Below are 22,064 nucleotides of genomic sequence, written 5' to 3'. Positions count from 1 at the left end.
CATACCTCTACAATTTTAATCATGGAAATGCTAGCGCTTTCGGCCTTTGTGGTCTAACTACTGCAGGGGCTTTGCCGCTAGATGTCGCTATTTCATAAGCAAAAACGTAGTTAATGCCCAAAATAAGTTTTACTTTTTAATTAATATATTAAATTTATTATATAAACTGCATTATTTATATCAAATCCAAGCTTTAGAAATTTTGTTTCAAAAATTCGTTTTAATTTCGATTTTACGTTGCTTATTATAAATATAAAAGGTAACTTTTCGGTATTTCTTTAGAAATAATTTTTCGAAATCCGTTTAAAACCTTTGAAACAATGTCCTAAAAAAATACATTCATTAAGTAAAAATTTGACTATTTTTATTCTTTTAATTAGTAATTATGTTGTCTTATTTAAAGAAATAACAAATTAGTAAAGAATATTTCCCGTTTTAGGAAAACACCTTCAAAGTAATATTTTTCCTATTCCTTTACAGTTCATTGATGCGTTCTGAGTTTCTTGGCGAATTTTCCTGCTTTCCTTGGATGTCAAAGCGGAAAGAAATCACGCTAATGATCGACGCACCCTCCACCAGTTGAGACTATATGTTATATATGTATATATAATGTACATACCTCCCACACTGAACACTTCGTCTGCGATGGAACGTGTTCGGGATTAGAATTAATTCCTCTGAAATGCCCCGCCCACTTTCCTATCCACCCATCGATTGCAGGCGACACCCTTGCGTTTGGACAACGTCTCATTTAAATTGCAGCAGGCAGGAAAAAACATTGGGCAAACAGAGGCCTCAAGGTCCAGCATTTTCCCCCAAACGGAAAACTCCCCCTTTTTTTTTTGGTTGCTTTTCCGACATTCAAAAGGTTTTTGCTGGACATGTTTTGTGCGTAATTAGTGCAGACCGCTGCATTGCACCCTTGTTAAATGGCAAAGTCCACAGACTTGGCCTCCAGTCAGGCATGCTCTTCCACCTCACCTTCCTCCGGTCCTTTTCGTCCTGTTCCGTTCGAACCTTTCGGGCATTTCTGCTTTTCTTTAACAATTTCCATTTGATTGCATTTCGAACGGAGGGAAAATGCCGGCCTGCTCGAGATTCATTAGGGTGACCAACGTCGGCGGGCTTAACTGTCATTTCCATAAGACGCCCATTTGGTCAAGCATGCACTGAGCGAAATAGTTTGTCCATTTATATATTTTGTTGCCCCTCAGAATGCATTCTCTCTCCGGTTTTATGTTTTGATTTTATAAGTTGTATTTTATAAATTTTAAATTAGTTACAAATTAAGATATTTTACTTTAATTTTATTAATTTTAAAAATTCAATATTTACTTAAGAATTAAAACTAATTGAGAACAACTTAAGAACTTACAAACTTCTTTTCATATATATAATAACCTAAAAGTCACATTATTTTCTTCAGTGTAGTCGCAGAAAAGAGGGAGAGCTTCTCCAACTCCCTGGCACAACACTCACACACACATCCCCATCGCATATGCAAAACTTTGCCGTTTCATTTGAATTTCTTCACTTACGTATTCCACATCCTTCTCCTCTTTCTCCAACTTTCTTCTTCATTTCGTTGCCCGTAATTATGAAGATGAATGTCCTTATTGCTTTTATATCCCTTTTGCGTGTGTGTGAGTGCCGGCAGAGTGAGTATGTGTGTGTGTGTGTGTTTGGTTGAGTTTAGCCGCCGACATTCTCTATTAATAATGCTTTCAGTCACACTCTGCATACATGTTCGTTTGAATTTGTTGCCATTCGGACTGTTGGCATTTTTTTTGTGTGCTCCCTAACAGTGGGACAGAATCGACGAAATTTGGAAATTACTAAGAATTCAAAAAATAATGTAAACAAAAAACTACTTCCGAAATCTCTTAATAAAAGTTATATTGTATATATTTTGTCTCCCTTTTTGTTAAAAATACCGAATTCAAATCCATTTTGCCCCACTGTCCGCGCAGGAGGAGCGCGTGCAACGTGCGCTGCCTCTTCGCCTCCCACGCATCTCGTTTCTTTTCGTTTCGACGACGGCCGCCGCAATAATAAAGGAAAATCCGACAGGATGCTAATGCGTATTTAGTTATTTAGTTTGTCTGCGTGTGTGTGTGTGAGTGTGTGTTTGGGTGGGTGGGGCAAGTGGGAGGGCAAACTAAAGGACTTAGGACTCGCCGCGTTACTATTTGTTTTACGCTCGTGCATGTGTGTGGGGGATGCAAAAAATATTTGCATATTATCGATTTTCTTGTCTCCCTTTGGTGGAGGGGGAAATAGTAAACAGGATACACAACCATTCTAATAAGAAACAAGAAGGAGAACAGAACCTTAAAGCTCATCTTACATTTATAGAAATGTGAGGACATTTAAGTAGCTTAGTTTAGAACTTAAACCGATCAATTTGATTTTCAAATGGGAAAGGAAATTCGAGACTGAATACGAAACGTGTTGGACAACACACAAAATGGCCGAAGTCCTGGCGAGGAACGTAAGCGGATTTCAACAATTTAAATAGAACTTTTTTTTTTTTGTTTAGAGGGCAAAATGTCAAACGTAAAAGAGAAACGAATGCGTCCAATTAGATTTGGGCTGGGCCCGAAAAACTTTCCAATCAACCCTCAGAATATTTTTTCTGCGTGGGATTTTTGAACAGCTGCCTTGAGGGGGAGGAAGGGGCTGGTGTGGTGAGGTGTAGGGGTGGGAGGTCCTTGCTACATACTTTGATCAGTGTACAAGGCAGGAATTATGAAATCGAATGAACTGTAAATTGAATTGGTATTGTAAGGAATTTGGCAAGGGAAGGGGAAGCAATTTTGAAATAAAAACACTAAAAAATAAATAAATAATATTTTTGTGTTTTTATGGAATAAAGGACAACAATACAAGCTCCATGATATGTGTTTTCTTAGAACTTATTATTATTAATAATTATTAATTTTAAAATATATATGAAAAGTGTTATTCTAGATTTTAGTGATTTAAACTACTAAAAAGTTTTAAAATGCCTAACCATTTCATATTCTTTTCCATAATTCCTTAAAAATTAACCTAGATATAAGGCTCTTCCATTCCAGAAAAGCATATCCCATTAAAGGTCCTTGAATAATCCTAGGCAACAACCATCATATCACACGTATAAACATTAATAACAATCCAATAGGAATTACAATGCATTGCAAATGTCATAAATATCAATATGAGTGGACAGTTGACTTTTTGCGTTGCTTTTTTAGATATAAATTTAATTTTAATGGGCGCCATGGTCTAGGCAGGATAACATGAATGTCCTATTTAAAGGATTAGCCCATTGAGTTATGAGCTAACAAAGCCCAAACATCGGACATTCGCCACGATAAAATATGTCTGTGAGAATTTGCTTTTTAAGTTAATTTTATTTTATGTCCCCGTTTGGATGGCGGATTGGCCGCTGCGAAAACGCGTTTCTTTTTTTAATGGTGATTTATCTGAAGCAACGGAAAGCGAAAGTGAAGGAGTTTCTTGTGGGGCGGGATGGGTAGGTTAAATGGGGGTGCTGCAGCGGTAGCTTTTTTATGGCCACATCCAGGCTGACAAATGGCCAAAAAGGACTTTGCCATTAAAGGCTGTTGAATCGAATTCGGATCTAACGTGTTACATATTAATTGCCCATAATTTATGACTGGCATTATAGAACAACTTTCCTCTGATTTGTAGACCTTTCTTCTCTTCTCTATTTTCGATTTCAATTCGATTCTGCTTTGCTTTTCAGTTTCCAGAACTAAATTAGGCGTAGTTCGTACGCCAAAAAGACAATTTCAAAGCTCATTAAATGTTCTGCTCACTCGATTTGTTCCCTCAGCAGATCTTCTAGTGGATACGTCTAGTCAGAAATTATAGCTTCGTTTTTTTTCGGGGAGTTCCTTCATATCAGGGTTGTCTAAGAACCAGACTTTTTCACTTAATTTTCCTATGGATATCTGTCATCTGATTAAGGTTGGGGTTGACGGCTCTTGAGGGCGTGCAAATACTCATAAGTGTCGGAATTGTTGAATGATGCGCTACAAGTTATGGCATATTAGGATAAAAATGCGGAAAATGCTTTTTAATATAAATTTAAGAACATAATATAAACATAAAAGGTTTCAGGGGAAAGATTTGAAGGTGTTTTATTCATTTCTTTATATATTTATTTAAATATTTACGTAATAATGTGTGTTTTAAATTTTTATATTATGTTTTTAAGATTAAAGATCTAAAACTTTGTTAGAATTTTAGAAAGAACGAATAGCCAATAAGGAACTTTTCGTAAGAAAACAAACAAACTAAAATAAAACTTATTTAAGGAAAAAGTTATCAACTTTTTTTTTATTATTAAAAAGGTAATGGTACAAACTCCTAGCTAGAGATTTAGGATAATCTATTTTATAGGCCTTCCAAAAGTATTCAATGTGTAGCATAGTCTTTCCCCTTAGAGACTTACTCATCAACCGAATCGACCCTTCCCATCAAAACTTATAAGTAATTTCCCTTTGACAGCTCCCTGCTTTCGTATTATGTTTTTATCTCGACACTTGGCAGAAATCTATTAGATTCTGACTCAGAGATCTAAGGACACGACTTCATGCCCCTTCACAGGACACACTGCATCAATCCTGGCCATGGACCCATGCACGTCGCCTGCATTCGTAAGTCTGCACATTTGTATCCCTTTTGTGGCCATGGATAACTTCTACATATTCACAATTAATATTCAAGCAACCGTTTTCCCCCTCAAAGGACTTGGACCTGGGTACCCATCTCTGATCTACTTGGGATTTCACTCGGCCTTCCATTGGCTTCACGCCCCGCCATTTGATGGGGTGCGAATTGCGATTCAGCAGGGTGCGATGCGACTTATCCATAGGGTCAGGGGCTGCTACATCCAGGGCCGCATTAAGTGTAGACATTATTCATTTTTGATGATGAATTTCCATGTCTCGCATGTCTAGGGTTTTTCCTTGCTCGTATTCGTTCGGTGAGTCTGTGTGGGTCCAGTAATAAGTAATAAGTGCCGAGTTGGGCAAAAAAAAGGGAACAGGAGATGAGGGAAAAAAGTAAAATAAATAAATCCAAGTTGGGGGAGGCACATGAAAAAACTTTTAGTTCTGTTGCTGTTTGGCATACAAATGAGTTAAAGTTTGAATGGCAGTTGGTTAGGGGAAATGGCTACTTTTTTGGGGGTACTTTGCCCCTTAGATCGTGATGATGATGGGGTGTTGTTTAAGTGAATTCTGGAAGGACTTCTTTTTGAGGTCTATATGTGGGTTGTTAAAGAAAATGCAGGATAAATCTTAAAATTTATAAGTTGATTTATGTTTTTTTTAGGCATATAAAGATCTTTCACAAATTTACTGATCAAAATTTGCTCCATTTTCATTATAAAATACGACGAACAAAAATGAACCAGGAAACATTTTGTAGGAACCATTCCCTTTACTGGACTTGTCAGCCACGCCCATGACATTTATCTCTGAATCAAACGAATGACAGGGCCTAACCATTTGTATCCCCATCCTCAGCCAGAGTTGTCATCACTTTCACAACGCACACAAAAACACACACAAACTCACAGAGAGAAAGGGAAAGCGAAAGCCGAACATTTCTAGCGTGTAAAACTCATAAAACACATTAAATCCAATCGAATAATCGAAATGTCACATTAGTTTCTAAAATATGACCAACCAACACGTAAGGAAGTCACCTACCCCAGGACAATGTCCCCTTCCTTATGGCCACCCACCCAAGCAGTTAACGAGAACACAAATGTGACCAACCAAATAAAAAAATGGGAATGGAAGGAAAAGAAAAGAAAACTCTTTTCAAACATCTTCTTCTGTCTTTGTGCAATTTTCGAAATGCCAATTTGGTCGTTGGGCATTTCCAAACGATTTCATATTCAAGTTGGAGATATAGACACTCCTCCCCTGTCTCCTGCCCCGAACACCTCGCATCCTTCGCTTTTTATGCCTGCTCGTCCTGTGGGTATAATTTTAATGGTCAAATCGCTGCTGGGGAATTGTATCCATGCCTCTCTCTCCCTCTGTCTCTCTCTTCCTTGCTCAAATGGAAATTGCTTTTCTATTATTTCCATGTGATTTTGTACGCTTTTCCCTTGGAATTGGCATTGAAAACGCATAAAAATAAGCATTTCGCATTTACAAATGCTTGGAAGATCCGCAAGATTTATTTGCACGCTGAGCCTGGGGATATGGGAAATGTATTTGTAAGATTTTTTTAGATGAGGTTTGAAATGTAGAAATTGCCATCTTGGGATTTGTTGTTAACATTGTTGGCGAGAATGTTTTTAAAAGATTTTTTGTAATTCTTTTTAAATTAATGATGATTTCTGTGTGCAATTTTAAAACTTTTTAGAAACATTTCTTTGGCAGTTGTTAATATTTTAACATATTCAAATGATTTATCAAGTTTAAAGTTTGATTATTCATATTTTCAAATATTTTATAACATCTTTTAAGCTCTCACCACGCTTCTATACCCCTTTCAAGGTTAATTCCTATTAAATTTCCATCAGGCAGTTCCCCATGATTAAACTTCTCCCCTTTCCCCTTGATAAACCCATTAAGTAACCCAAACGGAGCAGCGTAAATGATTCAGCTATGAAGGAAATATGATTGATGACCTTCCCCTTCCCCCAATTTACCAAAACTCCTCCCACCACCTTTTAACACTTGTTTAACCCTTTTGTGTGGTTATTCCACCCCAGACCCCTGACCAAACTTCCTTTGGCCGTATGCTTAAAGTTCATTAAGAAGTTTTGCGTGATCCAAAAATGGCGGCGCATTAGAATCGTGACAGTGTGGAAACTCTGTACCTTAGGGTTGCAAAACTTCAGAAAGCATTTCCCTTTACCCTTCGTTTTTGTTTTTGGGGGTTAAGAAATACAAATCCAAGAAGTCCCAATCCCGAATCCCGAAGTTTGGCAGCAAAGTGCCTGAGACAGGTTAATGACCAAAGGCGGTTTTGCATTCAAATAAGTGTATGCAGCAACCCTCGCACGAGGGTTGTCATGACAGACGAAAATCTAATTTACAACATGCAATTGCCATTTTGCAGGGGTTGAATTTTCTCCATGAAGAAATGATTTGGGGAGAATTTTGGGCGAGAAAGAGATTAATTACGCTTTGGGGGCAGTTAATGAATGCTCGTTTTCGCTGCAAAGGCGGGGATGGCGGGCGCTAAGGGGTTAAAGCTTTGGCCAGCTCAAATTACCGAGAAACTTTCCCCTCGATGAGTATGACAAAAATTGGAATTTTCAACTCTTTTCCTTGCGGCCAAGCATAACTTTTCCATTAACACAATGCCGACGATGATCCGGCAAATTAAGGAAACCAAATCGGCAAAACGTAAATGAAAATTATACTTGATTGATTTCATATTAATTTCTATGAAAATTATGAATCGGTGGGAGAAGGAGAAAGTGGAAATTGCAAGAGAAATGATAAATGATTTAGGTTTTGTCATGATGACTAAAAGGATTGGAAAGTTAGCAAAGATGTGGTGTCAAAAACATTAAACATTAAAGTAAATGTGACTATAACAGCTTCTAACTTTATCTCTTATTTTACAAATTTGATCATCTGAAAACCAATTTAAGGTCTAGATCAAACTTTTCTAATCCCCCTTCTATAACAAATTTAAAATAAAATATACTCTAAAATTAACTAATTTAATGGCTCATATCCCATTGACTACTTAGGAAATCTGGACACGTTTTCTCCTCCAGCCACATAAAAAGAAGCATTGGGTATTGAGTAAAAATGTCAGCCCTGGAGCTTGACAAGCCAAGATATGGCCCATCAAAAATGTTCAAATGTTCTTTTTTAAATAAATGTCTCATTATGTGGCAGCCACGCCCTGTCCTGCCCCACCACCACCGCCCACACACGTGCCGCCTTCCGGTTTAGTTTTTGGAAATGGTACCTGCCCGTAGATAGATTTTTCACTGCCGACATGTGTCGTCCAATCAGTGGCAACGTGCAACGAACCGTTGAACACACGGAAAAGAAACTCAAAGCTCTCAACCTCTCGAATTTGACAAATTTTCCAGCAAAAAATAAATAAAAAAGAGGAAAAATTTTGCAACATTCTATTTACACTACACAGAGAGAGGGAGACCAGCACAGAGGACAAAGTTGGAATGGGAACTGTGATTATTTGTCTCGTGCCAATATATGCCCTGCTGCATATCAAATACGAGATACAAAATAAAACTAAATAAGGGGAAAAAAGAAAGCATTTCAATTTCAATGCTGATGAACTCAAGTTGGCAACTTTCTTGTTGTTCTTCTTTCATGTTTGTTTAGCGTTCGAAAATTTAAACAACTCCCGAAATGGGCCACATAAATATTGGCAGAACTTTGTAATATTTACTAACCTAAATGAGGAAGGTTCATGATTAAAATAAGATGGGTTGTTGGAGGTATAAGCCATCTGAAGAACTTATCAAAGCTTGAAAAAATATAATGGTAAATTATGGATTCCATGTTAAAAACTTTTAAAGTTGCCTTTTCTGGATATCATGAACTTGTATCAAATACCAAAATATTTAAGATGATCTTAAGATTACGTTCTGCAAATGATAGTATTTCGACAGCTGTCTTAACATTCCTTTCAGCCTATATCCATTTAAAACCAAAACAGCTTTGAAGTTCTAACCTGGTGGATAAGAGACGCCCTTCTGCCCCAATCAAAAGTTCAAATTAAAAGAAAAATGGCATCTCTACTTGTCAGACATGCCACTTTTCGACTAATCAAAATGCCTTTTGAATGCCTGAGTAATCAAGTTGGATTTTTCATTTTCCACCGCCCTCTAGAAAAAGTCAAAAGGCAAAGGAAAATGCGTTGAAATTAGCACAGACTTGAATAGACACACGAGTGTCGAATGCCTCGAGAATTGGAAATAAAAGTGGGGACTTTTTCAGGATAAGAATGAGTAAGAGTATGTTTGGCCTCCAGATAAGACAGTTTACACACTTACGCACATGGATATATATATATATATATATATATATATAGTCAATTTCATTACTTTGTTGGTGGAAGAAGACTCCAACCATTCCTTCTGCAGTTTTTCTGCTTTTAAATGAACAAAAAAGTGCGGAGAAAGAAATGCCAAATAGAAAGTTGAAACAGAAATTCGACAACGTCAAATATTTGACTTTGTATTGTATGTAGTATATATATATATATATACATATATATCTGGAGTATAGTACATATATATGTTTTTCTGCTTGTGTCATGTGCGTGCCAATCAGGCGTGTGTCCTTTTTAGGACTTACAGGAGCATTTTGGTCATTTCTTTCTTTTCTAAATTTTAAATTACGTTTGCCATGTGCTTTTTTCCTGCAGCTTTTTTTCTTAGGGTCAAAAGTTGTTGTTGCCTGCCACTGACACAAACTCACATCAAACTCACAGGGACCCTCCAGCCAAACTTTCATTTTCTGCTTTGGAGAATTTTCATTTGATTTTCGTTTGTAGGTTTTTGTTTATTTTGTAGAGGGCCTATGGTAAAGAGGGGGATTGGATATCAAGAAGTTCTATAGACCTAAGTCCTTTTTGGTGCAGAATGCATTGAGTATTGGAATATTAAAGGCATAAGTCATTAATGTTAAGCAAAGATAGTTCTAAGAGTAAATAAACTAAGAAAGGTGAACAGAATCATAACTAAAATAAGTCATCACCACAACAAAGAGCCAAAAACTAAAACAATCTTTAACTTTCTTCCCCTGAGCAATTCTAGGACTAAAGTGCTTTAGCTCTTGGAATAATTTGAGGCTCTTGCCACTTGAGCTGGCGGCTCATCAATCAACATCAGCTCGCCTCTCGCCGAATATGAATATGACATTTTTACGCAAATTACACGCCACTCGACAATTGGGCAAACAATGGCCTTGGGGGCCAAAAAACGCCCAACCACCCATACGATACATGGCTAAATCAAAGTCAAAGGACAGGAGGGAATTCTGGGGGAGTAATCAAGTGAGTAAATCAAATTTGAACAGTTTTTCAGCTACTGTTGCTTTATTGTTCTGTTTCTATTTCAGTTTCTTTCCCCTAAACTTTCCTCTTTTTTTAAACGCATGAAAAATGATGGTCCTGCTTGGATATGGACAATGGAGGAGAAGGATCAAGTGCGGACCAGAAGAGTCCCTGGGACAGCTAGGTCATTCATCATGACACCCTTCGGTGGGGAATCGAGGACAGCGTCCTTGTTTATTATGCAAGCTCATGCCAGTGCCAGTACCACGGGGCGTATGAGCGACGAAATGCTAATCTCGAGACAAGGGGCAGACCCACCACCATAGCCGACTTGATATTAATGAAATCTCACAAGTGTCTGTCTCACATGCAAAATGGCTCTGGCAAATGCCATGATTGATTGACTTTATGTAAATTCCTGGCAAGCAGCCACTTAAACTTCCATCCCCAAACATTGTCCGCCTATTCTAGCTGGCCAATCTAATCAGCCAGAGTTTCGTTTTTATCGTGCTCTGGGGCTCGATTCTTTTCTTACAAATAAATGCCATTTTTTATGGCCGCATATGTGAAATTGTAAAATCTAATTCTTTGCCTGGGCCTGGAAAATGGAAAAAAGAAAGCTCAATTCGATTTTCAATTGCGTAATGTTGCGTATGGAATTGGTTTGGTTTGTTTGTGGGATATTGAGGAGTTGGTAATTCGATTTGGAAAGTTATGGTTAGCTTTGGCTACGTGAAAGGGCTTTGAGAAGGGTCTCTTTTAATAAAAGGTCAAAAGAGCAATACGGAAAGAGTGGAGAATTAGTTTATTATGATAGTTTAAATTATGAAGTAAGCGGCATATAGAAGACTGCAAAGATAGCTATGAAGATCATTTTATATCCCCCATTTCACCTATCTTACAGTGATGTATATAAGGCAACATTATATACATATTAAATCTATAAAAATATATTATAAAAAAACCTCTCCCAAAGAACTACATCTCTATTCCAACCCCATCAACCCACTCCGATGCTATAAATATTTTTAGCCATCGTGCGTGGTCTGCGGCGAAGAAAAACAGGAAATGCTGAAATGTCACTATGATGCTGCCATCAGCATTCTCCATTCAACATTCAGCAACATCACCATGAGGCAAACGTCGGTGGATGTGCCACCAGGAATAAAGGCTGCCCCAAATGGAGAAGCTTACTCAGATGTCATCTGCTAGTCCCATGGAGGATGGCAGGCGTAACGAATGGCCAAGGAAGCAGGATACAAAAGGACCACATGGATGGAACACAAGGAAAATAAATAAATTATAAAATTATTTCAGCATAATAACATGTCAAAGTTTAGCCCCCCCTCCCGCTCACCGCAACCCTCTTGGGATGCGAGAAGGCGGAAAAAACAACACTGTTAACATGGAAAAACTCGCCCGTGGCCACACATACAAAAATTATACATTTTTCGAGGTTATTTTTTATACATTTTATTCATGTTTTTTTCTACCCCTAAATTCACTCATATGTGCATGTGTGCGTCTGGCATCAAGTGGTTTTCTTTTTGGGGTAATCTTTCATGCGGGATTTACAGGCCAGACGCCCTCCCAAAATTCTGGACATTTGAAATTTTTCACTTTTTTTGTGGCCAGATTGTGTTTTCCACCTTCATGGCCCTTGTCCTTTTTTATTTTTTATATATTTTTTTTTTGGTGGAAGGGAAATAGACTTTCCTGGAGGGTTGCGAATGAATTGCGAATTTGTTTTACATTAGAAAAATAAAATTACTCTTTCGTAAATGAAGTTGACCATTCGTTCCGCACTCAAAGACCAATATTTATTTAGAATTTTTGGCATTTATTTAGCATTTCAAAAATATCTTACATTATTCGCAATTTTTGTAACATTTTATGCATTTTTTGTAGGAAAACGCTTAAGGGAAAACATTTTTGTTTACACCCTTGTCAGTCTCTTGGGGGATTTGTCCTGCTCTCCCTTTGTGACCAAAAAGTCCTTAAGCTGTCCAAATGGAATTTAAATCTATTTTGTATTAGTTACGTGCATTTGGCATATGTGAATGGGGTTTATTTTATGATTGAGGGGGTTTTAGAGGGGTGTACTCTGTGATAATCTGTGAATTTAACATTGCTTCATTGTGGCTTTGGAAAAATTTTTATAAAAAAAGGAAAGGCTTTGGGAAATTTACTCAGCTTAAAATAAACCTGAAAAGTAAAAAGAGAACTTAAGAAATGAAAATAATTACTAACAATTTAGACTTCTTTTTAGATCCTATGATATCCCTAAGACTACAGATGGCTAACAATTCTTCCACTTCTGCATTGCTCAGCACATTTCCCAGCTTTCATCTTACCCCGCAATTTATAACTTTTTATGACGCACTCTAAGAAGATATCTCTTTGTTCTGCTTGATAGTTCCAATGCCATCAATTATTCAAAGCTACGCATTTCCATGCGCTTTATTCGAGCTCTTAGAAACATTTCTCATTTATGGTCATAAAAACAGTTGCAGCAAAATGTGGCAAGTAGAAATATTAAGGAGCTAAGCAAAATTGAAGAAAAAAGGAAATTGTAAGGAAAATCAACATAATCATCAATGCAATTCCATTGAGCAGCAATTCAAAAACATAGCCTCAGACAAGGGGATTCCCAAATGGACAAAGATGATGACAATGGATGAGAGCAACAAATGGAGGAGGGATGGTTCAAGGGGAAGGACACTGCCTGGTCAGCGCACTTACTTTAGAACAGTGGTTGGAAAATATTTATTAAAAGTATACTCATTTATTTGCTAAAAACTTTTAAGTAAAAAGTGTTTACATATAATAAAATTTACAAAGTAAAAGAAGAATAAATTTCGTATGAAAATTCCTGCTAAAACATCTTAAGATAATATTTTTATTCAACATAAAACAATCTTCAACCTTCATAAATTTATATTAGTTTGACTTATTTAAGATTAATATTTATAATAATTTCATTTTAAATATTTCCTAAGAAACTAATGAAAATATTCCTCGATTTTTCGACCACTGTAACTCAGTAAGCAAATTGAGTTTTGTTTTTGTGGCTGTTGCTTTTGCTTTTCACATTTGGCAGTTTTATTGGTATGCATACAATACACACACACACACACACATTTACCAACACACTCGCACACAGAAGAGGTCCTTTCGCACACAAACACTCAAGTGAAGATACATTTTATTACGCTGGACAGCTATTTTCAATATATTACCCGAGGCATAAAAGGCAAAAGCGCACTTGTTCTTTACATACGCGACGCTGAAAGGATGTCTTTGGCTGTATGTATGTTTATGTCTGTGTGGTATATCCTTGCGCTTTCCATACTAAAAAACGCATAAATAAGGACCCGTCGGAGAGGAAAATAACGGTTATGTCTGTTTGCTGGTGGTGCGGCAGGAGACTCGCGTGGTGGTTTTCCACCATCATCTCTGGTCCATTGGTGGTTGTTTTCCTTCTGCCTCCTGCTGATATTTTCCCCGTTTTTTTCTTTTTTTTTTTTTGCCTTTTATGCATAAAAAGTGCTTAGCATAAAGTCGTAAAAAACGTATTTGCTGCTATAGGACGAGCCCATCGATGTTGTTATTGGCAGGATGCCTATGGCCACGGCTTTAGCCGATTTCGAACGATTTAGATGCCTCCGATAAGTTTTGCGTTCTGCTAGTGCCGGTGCTTATTTGCGTTATTATGAATTTATGACACTTTGCCCAAGACGAACGACGCTCATGGGTTGTTTTTGGGGGGTTTTCGTGGGTGGGTTGCCAGAATTCAGTGGGTGAGTCCGGTATTTTTTCGAACACTGGGGAAAAATGTAGTGATAAGGTTACAGAAACATTTCATACGACTAAAACTTCTATAAAATATAAAAAAATATGAATGCTTGCTTAGAGTTGACCCTTTTCATTAACATAATGTTGGATAACTTCCATCTACTCATGAGATTTCCTTATTTGATCATATTCATCTTTCAACCGTTTCATCAAAGAATCGAATATATATTTCAAACATTCCCAAAAAAGGGTGTCTATTATTTTCTTCAGTGCACTTTCCTTCCAACGCAGTGGTGAATAATCGCTGCAGCATGAAAAATACGCTGATTCGCAGGAAAATTTCTTTGGTCGTGCCGTTTGCCGCGTTTTCTGCGCTGCTTTTCCGGCCTTAGCCTTTTGTTGTTGTTTTTGTTGTTGTTGGCTGGTGTTTGCTTGTGTTTGCTTTTTTATCTGCACAAGGACCCTGGCCATTTTTTACGCAAATCGTTGCCGGCACTCCAGGCGCAGGCCTATCGGGCCAATAACCAGCTAGCTCCTGGACACCCGGGGAGGACTTGAATCAGCTTTATTGCTCGCATCATTATTTTTATTATTATGACCACTTACATTTCCCGGCACCCACACTCGCACACACACGCTCATCTATATATACTGAAAGCAATGAATTTCTGGCCTCTTTCTTTTTTTAGCCGCATTTGGAAATGTAAATGTTGCCTTGGCTTTGGCCTGTTGGTAGCCAAAGCAAATGAAATCGCGTAAATAACTTCAACCCATTTGTCCAAGAAGGAAGAAGAAAGGGCCTGCCAGGCCGTATATAAAAATAAATTGAATTGGAATGCTAATTTTATGTTAATTGAAAGAGGCTTTTATGCAGCTGTAGATTTTATGTCCTGTTTTTTCTCTTGGCTTCTATTTTTTCGGAGATATTTGCTGTGGTCAGCAAATGTTCTGAAGACATTTGAAGCATTAGCACTAAAAGCATGTCATCACAGCGGTAATTGTTCGTGTAATTCAATGGCTAAATCGACCACTTTCTACATCTAATCATCTTTCTTTACTTCTGCTTGGCAAATTGATAGTTTCGCCTAAAAGCAAGCTACATAAATTGACTTTTATTTGCTTCTCTAATGTTTTTGTTTACAATTTTGTTTGGCGGTTGTATTTTGGTAATAACCATTGAATTTAAATAGGAAAAGATGATGTTGGTTTAGGTTATTAAGTAAATGGTTGTTATATTAATGTAAATAATTTACATGTTTTTTTATTATCATGTAACATATTCAAGGCGAGATACAGGGCGAGTTTTGATTTTAAAGTTCTAAAAATTCTTGTAATAATTTAAAAAAATTTGTTTTTATTATTATGCATTGGTGTTAATATTATTTTTATGAAAAAGTACATTAAATATTTACTCTTTTATTAACTTAATATATACAAAACTTCCAATTACCATAAATTTTAATTTGCAACATTCCAAACTATTATTACCTTAAATAGCATAGAGCTCTTCCTTTCCAATCGACTGATGGCCAAAACCAATCACAGGACCCTTTCCCTCGACTGTCTGTGCAAATACATTGCAAACCGGACATCCTGCTGCAGGGCAGACAGATCTCACACACGTAAGTACACTTGCAACAGGAAACTCGAAGGCAGACGCCCCTTTTTGTCGGACTTTTCCTCTTTTCCAAGTTCTTATCTAGCACGCACAGTCTGGAAGCTGTTTCCATTTACTGCCCAAGGCAACTACAATCTTTGATTCTCATACCCCCGCACATGCAAAGCAATGTCCCTGCCTCTTGCCATCAAGCAAGAAAAGAAAGTTTTACCTCCGAAAAAAGGGGAAATCCTCGGTGAGCAAAGCGTATTTTCTTGTTCAGTCTATCTTTTTTCTTTTTTGCTGGCTGCACATACAATGAGGAAAAGCCACCGTGGCAAGTGACATAAAATCGATTTCATTTTCCCTGTCTAGAAATATTTGGTTATATGTACATATTTTTTAGATTTTGTGCAATATGAAGAAGTTTTCATCTTTTCTTTCAGTTACGGCGGCCATTTTTTAAGATTTTTTTCAAAAGAAAGAGAAGGAAACCCAAATCAGTTCCATTTTTTACCATCCGCCATTTAAAAATTTGTTTAAAATTTAAATTCTAAACCCAAGTCACCCTTCTATGCCAACCATCTCCGGTTAACCCCGATTTCTTTGCTCTTCATTTGCATTTAAATTAAGGGTAGTATAATTTTACATAGCCCAGACCCCCACCCCTACAAACCACCAAATCAGCAAACATAAATCTTGGGCTAGTAAAAATTATATACATTTGATTAGTCATAAATTCAAATGGCGAAGAAAACTTTGGCGAGGAAAAGAAGCCATGAACCATGATTATTGTATGCATAATTCTGTTCCGTCGTATTCCTTCGGCAATTTTTATGATTGTTATTATTATGCATGCAAGGCAAACTGAGATATATATATATATATATGGTATATCTCCTTCTATAGCCAAGGATTTTGTGCAAACTTGGCAGTTCTAACGCTTCACTGGAGGCTGCGAGTGGGTTGTGGGTGGTTCTGGTGGTTCCGCTTGTGATTCATTGTTGGCATTTCTGCCAGAAACTTTCTGCGCACCACAAAAGGTGAAAGCCACAAGGAAAATCCAGCCATATCCGCCAAAAATATCCCCCAACCTACGACCTGGACGCGGCTCATTAGCATCGAACAACCCTTAGTGCTTCATTGTTAGATTTATGTGCTGCGCTGTCATAAACCTAAATATGCAGCCATTTGAATAAGTTGATGTGGGATGTGAGTAGGGAAGACCTAGGGCTAAGTTTTGGTATTGGGATGTTTACCAAGATTTTTGTCTCAGAATTCTGTTTTGTCAAAGGAGAAATGTATGCATAATATGAAGCTTAAGAACTGTTTTCTAAATTTAGTTTTTATGTTTTTCTGAGAGTGTTCTATAAATAAGGTAAAATATGATTTATTAAACGACCAACTGATATAAAGTATAGGTTTTCTCTCTACCATATGTTATCAAGATTTTCTCATTTCAGCAATAAACCCACTTCCTTTACGTTTTTCATTCCTTTAATCCATAAAGGTTTTGCTCCATAAAGGTTTATAAACGTCCAAAGTTTATTGTGATCAAAGGCCTGTTTTTATCACCAGATTAACATCTTTCTCAAAAATAAAACTAATTTAGCAAATGTAACTGTAGAAAGTATTCAGCAAATAGCAAACGGAAAGTTAAATTCTCAAATCAAAGAAAGGAAAAGGGAGTTTTCACAGAAAGCTGAGAACAAGAAAATGGAGCCGGAGCCTGTCAGTCAAGTGAAAAAAGGGCATTAAGAACGAATTTTGTAGGAATTTTTTCGCTTTACAATTTGTGGCCCAAAAAAAAAAAGAGGAATGAAAAGAAAAGCAAAGCAAATAAAAAGAAATAAAATCGAGTAGGAAAAGTTCGACATGGCCAAGGAGTGTGTGAGTCAAGATAATGCAAGGAATGCGAATGGGGAGGGGTTACTTTTTCCCGACAGGGTAGTACTGCTAGCTGGACTTTGATTATAATTCCAACACCTACAAAGGAGGTTGAGAATGGTGAAATTGCGACGACGATTGACAGTTGAAAATATAAAAGCGGATTTGTGTCCATCCAAGTTTCATGTGTGTGTGTGAGATGGCGAAGGGTAGTATATGGGAGATTCACACACAGTATTCACCCTTAGCCAACATGAAAGGGCAGAAGAAGAATCCCCAAGCCCGAAAAGTGGAGCTGTGGGAAGTGTGAACGAATGTTTTGCTGCAGATAAGCAAAATATCTGTAATAAGAAATTCTTTTTTATTTAGCTCTCCTTCCGTCCGAAGTGTTTTTTATGCCACACGTCCTTTCATTCATTCGCTGTTGTGTTTTATTCGCTTGCTTTATATTCAAAGTGATGTCCTGTGGGGCATTCCTTGTTGTCTTGTTGTCCTGATGTCCTGTTTGTTTTTTCTCTTTCTATTTTTACTGTCTGTGTGCGAAAATGTCCATCAGCCGACTGAGATGCGTGCCTAAGACGATTTCTTTTATTATTTACGGTTCAGGAAAGTGGGGCTAAAGGAGTTGGGGAGATTGGAAATGGAATCGCTGGATAGAACAGACATATGTCTAATGCTCATTGTTGTATGTCCTTGTATTGTCAACACTGAAAGGCAGACGAAGAGTTGCGGATGTTTCAGATGGACGGACCGGAGTCAGCCGATAAGCTTCACTAATTTTATTTCTCAGTTTTTTTTCAGGATGAAATGAATACGTCTTCTCGTGGAAGTTTAATGGTTGAGTAAGAAAATGATCTCGGCTTTGCTTTTAATTTTTAAAATTGTTAAATGGTACTTTTGTTATATTTGTATAAAAAATAATATAAATAATCCCATAAATTTCGATTCCTTGATAATTTAAAAGCTTCTCAAGAAGGCAATTTCTGTTTATTATATAAAAATTTTAATCAATCTTTTTAAAATGCCTTTTTATGTACTCATTCTTTAAGGCCTTATGCTTTTAAGATATATCTTAGAAGGTTAAGAACTTTTCTGCACCTACAGAAATATTCTTGATTTTCTAAGTTTTCCTTCAAGCAATGAAAATCTTTGCAGGGAACTCTATAATGAAACTTTATTTTTACAACTCCAACGATTCATGGCGTGCCCCAAATGCAAAACTGGAGCAGAAATTTAATGCATTTTCCTATGCATAGCTAATTGCGGCTGAGGGAAAACTCTTTTCGAGCATTCGCTGCCTTGGCCAGTTTGCATGCGATCTGGCAAAAAAAAAAGTATTGTACGAAAATAGAGTGTTAATTTATTGGTCTGGAGGTCCAGCAGCAGCGATGGCCACCTGTGGTGGCAGCTCCTCCTCCCTTACTCCACCTGTCTGCATGAATTTGCAATATTTCACACTTTACTAAATTTGCATGATGCACCAACCGTGCCACACGAATTGCGCTTTAAGAGTGCTCGTTTTTCAATCTGACTACGATTTTAATTACTTTTAAGCTTAGAGATTCCGACTTACTATATAATATTTATGCAATATACGCAGGTATATGGAATTTTGTTTTCTAACACGAAGAAAAAACATTTTTTAGACAAGAATTATAATTTAAGAATGAGGTTATGCTTTGCTGGCAACCTAAGACTTGATTAAAGGTTTTAAATTCTGAAGCCCTATTCATGGTTTCTGGATAAACTATTAAACCGCCATAACAAAAAGCATAATGTTTATGCGTTGTAGGCATTAAATTAATTAATTTTAATTTCTTAATCCAGAATGCGTTCCTGTTAAGCCCAAAAGAAAACCCCCACTGTAGACTATAATAAGTTCCGGTACTATGCAAAAAAAGAACTTAAATCTGAAATGATCGCTATATCATTAAGAGTTACGGCCACGCCCCAACATATCTAAATCTGTAAAAGCGATTAAACAAACTATGGCTAATATAGCGCCAGTTTATGTTGCAGATCTTCACGCAAGACGCAAGGAGTCCAGCCTAACTGGATCAGGCAAAGTAGTTTTATTATTATTAAATTATTCCCACAGACATGTTATTACGTTGTTTAATAATGGGTTGTGGGCCAACAGCTAATGGCCAACTGGCTTGCAAAGTGCAAGCTATCTTTCGCCGTTCCCCGTTGTAAAATGTATTAAAAACATATTACATTTTAATGTGTTTATTAGTTAAGAACAGGGATTAGACTAAGGAGGATTTGCATGCCTGATTCCCATAAAAACCTCAGCCGCAGTGAGTGCAAATCTGTTCGTAGGTTTAACATATAAATAACTTGGATAAACAAAAACTGTATAGTATATACCCCTGAAGTGAGTTTATCATTTGCATGTCAAAGTGGCATCAGAATTAAATGCTAATTGTTAGTATTCCCCTGACTGAATAACCCACCTGCCTTGTCCTCAACCCATTATCAATTTCCATTCCATCAACGTTTGCCCTTCAATTTTCGTAGTTAGCATAATTTTATGTCTTACTCTGGCTTAGTATATGTACTAAGGCTAAGAGATAGACCATCTTGGGCGGTATAATGATGGGTTGGCTCTGACCTCAGCTGGCTCGTTGTGAACTCCTTTCACAATTTATCTATGCATAGACAATTTCTGTAAGTTAATTTTCGTATAAATTCAAATTGGTTGCATGACGTTGGCTATTTAGTGGAAATAGTTATAAATGTGGTTGGGTTTACTATATATTCTTTATATATATACTTTTATTAAAGTGTTTATATACATTAAGGCTTATGAATTTGCTAATTTTGAAAGTTTCTCTTTAAATGATTATAAAACTGCAGTTAAATGGGGAATTGTTCTCGGCTTGGGAATTGGAATGGAACTTTGAAGTTTCCAAATTTTATTATCATAAAAGTTACTTATCACTTTATTTTTAATGAGGAAGCACTAAGATTTAATGTGTTTAAATTAAGCAAGATAATGGATTCTTTTCTATCTCTTACATATTTTCCTAACTTATAAACGCATACAAATTATGATATTTTTTCTCTTTATGCAGTAATAGGATACTTAAAGTTATTTTTTTATTTTTCTTATCCAACCAATTTTAATTAGTTATTTTTTTTTCAAAATGACTTTACAATTTCTCTGCCAAAAGCATAGGAAAATCAAATTCCAAATTAAAATCAAGATAACAAATGGCATTTTATGATTGCAGCCAATAAATCAACTTGCGCCAGCGCCATAAGATATGGCAAAATTATGCCAAAATATGAACTCTAAAGTATTAATGTTATTTCTCAAAATTAATTTCGTTTTCTGAATGCGCAGTTGCACATGATGAGTTATATGCCGCAAGTGCAACAAATCGCTTCGCGGCAACAAATATAATAAAAACAAAAACGAAATAAAAAAATAGAAAATGAAATAAAAGGAAATATTAAATAAATTATAAGGCGAAATGAAGAGATATTTGTTTGGGTGCAGTTTTGCGTATCCGAGACTATCTTTTGCATTGCCTTTGCAGCCAGTTAAAGACTTTATTTCCTTGTTGTTGTTATAGTTTAAGCTGTTGTTGTTGTGGTTGTTGTTGTTATTGTTAAAGAACCATTGTTGTTGTTGCTGTGGCAAGCGACAGCAGCGGAAATTAATGAGCTTAATTAACAACACGCAGGACGGGCATGGAGTCGAAATGATATCATTGCATGGTCGTTGGGCTGAAATTTTTGGTGTTGTGCATTTTTATTGCCACTTAGCTAAGGTTTTTACCATTTTTTTTTTTGTATTATTAGTTTGGGTTTTTTACTGCCAATGCATGTCTATCGGTACAATTAAATTTGTTGCACTCGCTGCACAAAATGCATAAACAGTTTCTGGCTTTTTCGAGGCGGCTGCCTCTTCTGTTCACAATTTGGCACGCAAATCGTTGCTGCCTCACTTTTCGACTTCGACTTCCACTTAGAGTTAGACTGCGAAGGCGGTTAAGTATTTGCTTAAGGCCTTCAACGAGGCAGAAACTCAAAATCATATTAAATCAACATCTGTTTGCGATGTTTTCATTGCTAATTACAGCAAATTAGAAGTGATAAAGATCGGCGAATAGAAATTGGGTTGCAATAATATTAACAGAAATTGGGCAAAGAGAAATTTTTAGTAAAGGAAAATTCATTTAAAATAAAGAGTCTTTGTGGAAAACAGAACAATAAAAAAAGAAAATGTTCCTATATATTGAAGAGAGCTAATAAACTATATTTAAATGAATTTTTACTCAACATTTTTGGATGGTCACAAGAATATTCCTAAGTTTATAGTCTAAAAGTAAAAAATAATTTAAAAAAAATATATTTTGTTGATATTAAATCCACTCTTTTGTTATCCATAAAGAAGTATAATCCAAGGCAGAGTAATCCCAAGTTCAGATCCTTTAACGAGTACCGTCAAAACGCGATTGACTGCAAAGTCTTGACGACTGCCTGTCTTTTATACAAATTTTAGGCATTGGAAAGGCTTCCATTTTAAAGGCAACTGAGGGAAATTTGAATATGCGCAGTGAAATGTGCGCGACATTAATAAAAAACGGATATAAACCTCCCTTTGGAAAGGTAAAACAAGATTTTTGGGGTGGCAATGGAATGGTTAAACAACCCTTTGGTAAAAAACAAGAGGAAGTCTAGCCATAACCCTTCTTGCCTGGAAAGCGAAAGAGTATTGTTAACCCTATCTTTATTTTGTAGAGTTTTTAGA

Source organism: Drosophila eugracilis, unplaced genomic scaffold (genome assembly GCF_018153835.1).
Source record: "Drosophila eugracilis isolate 14026-0451.02 unplaced genomic scaffold, ASM1815383v1 contig_445, whole genome shotgun sequence".
NCBI classification, from domain to species: Eukaryota; Metazoa; Arthropoda; class Insecta; order Diptera; family Drosophilidae; genus Drosophila; species Drosophila eugracilis.
The sequence above is the reverse complement of the archived record's forward strand: the minus strand, read 5'-3'. Positions refer to the sequence as shown.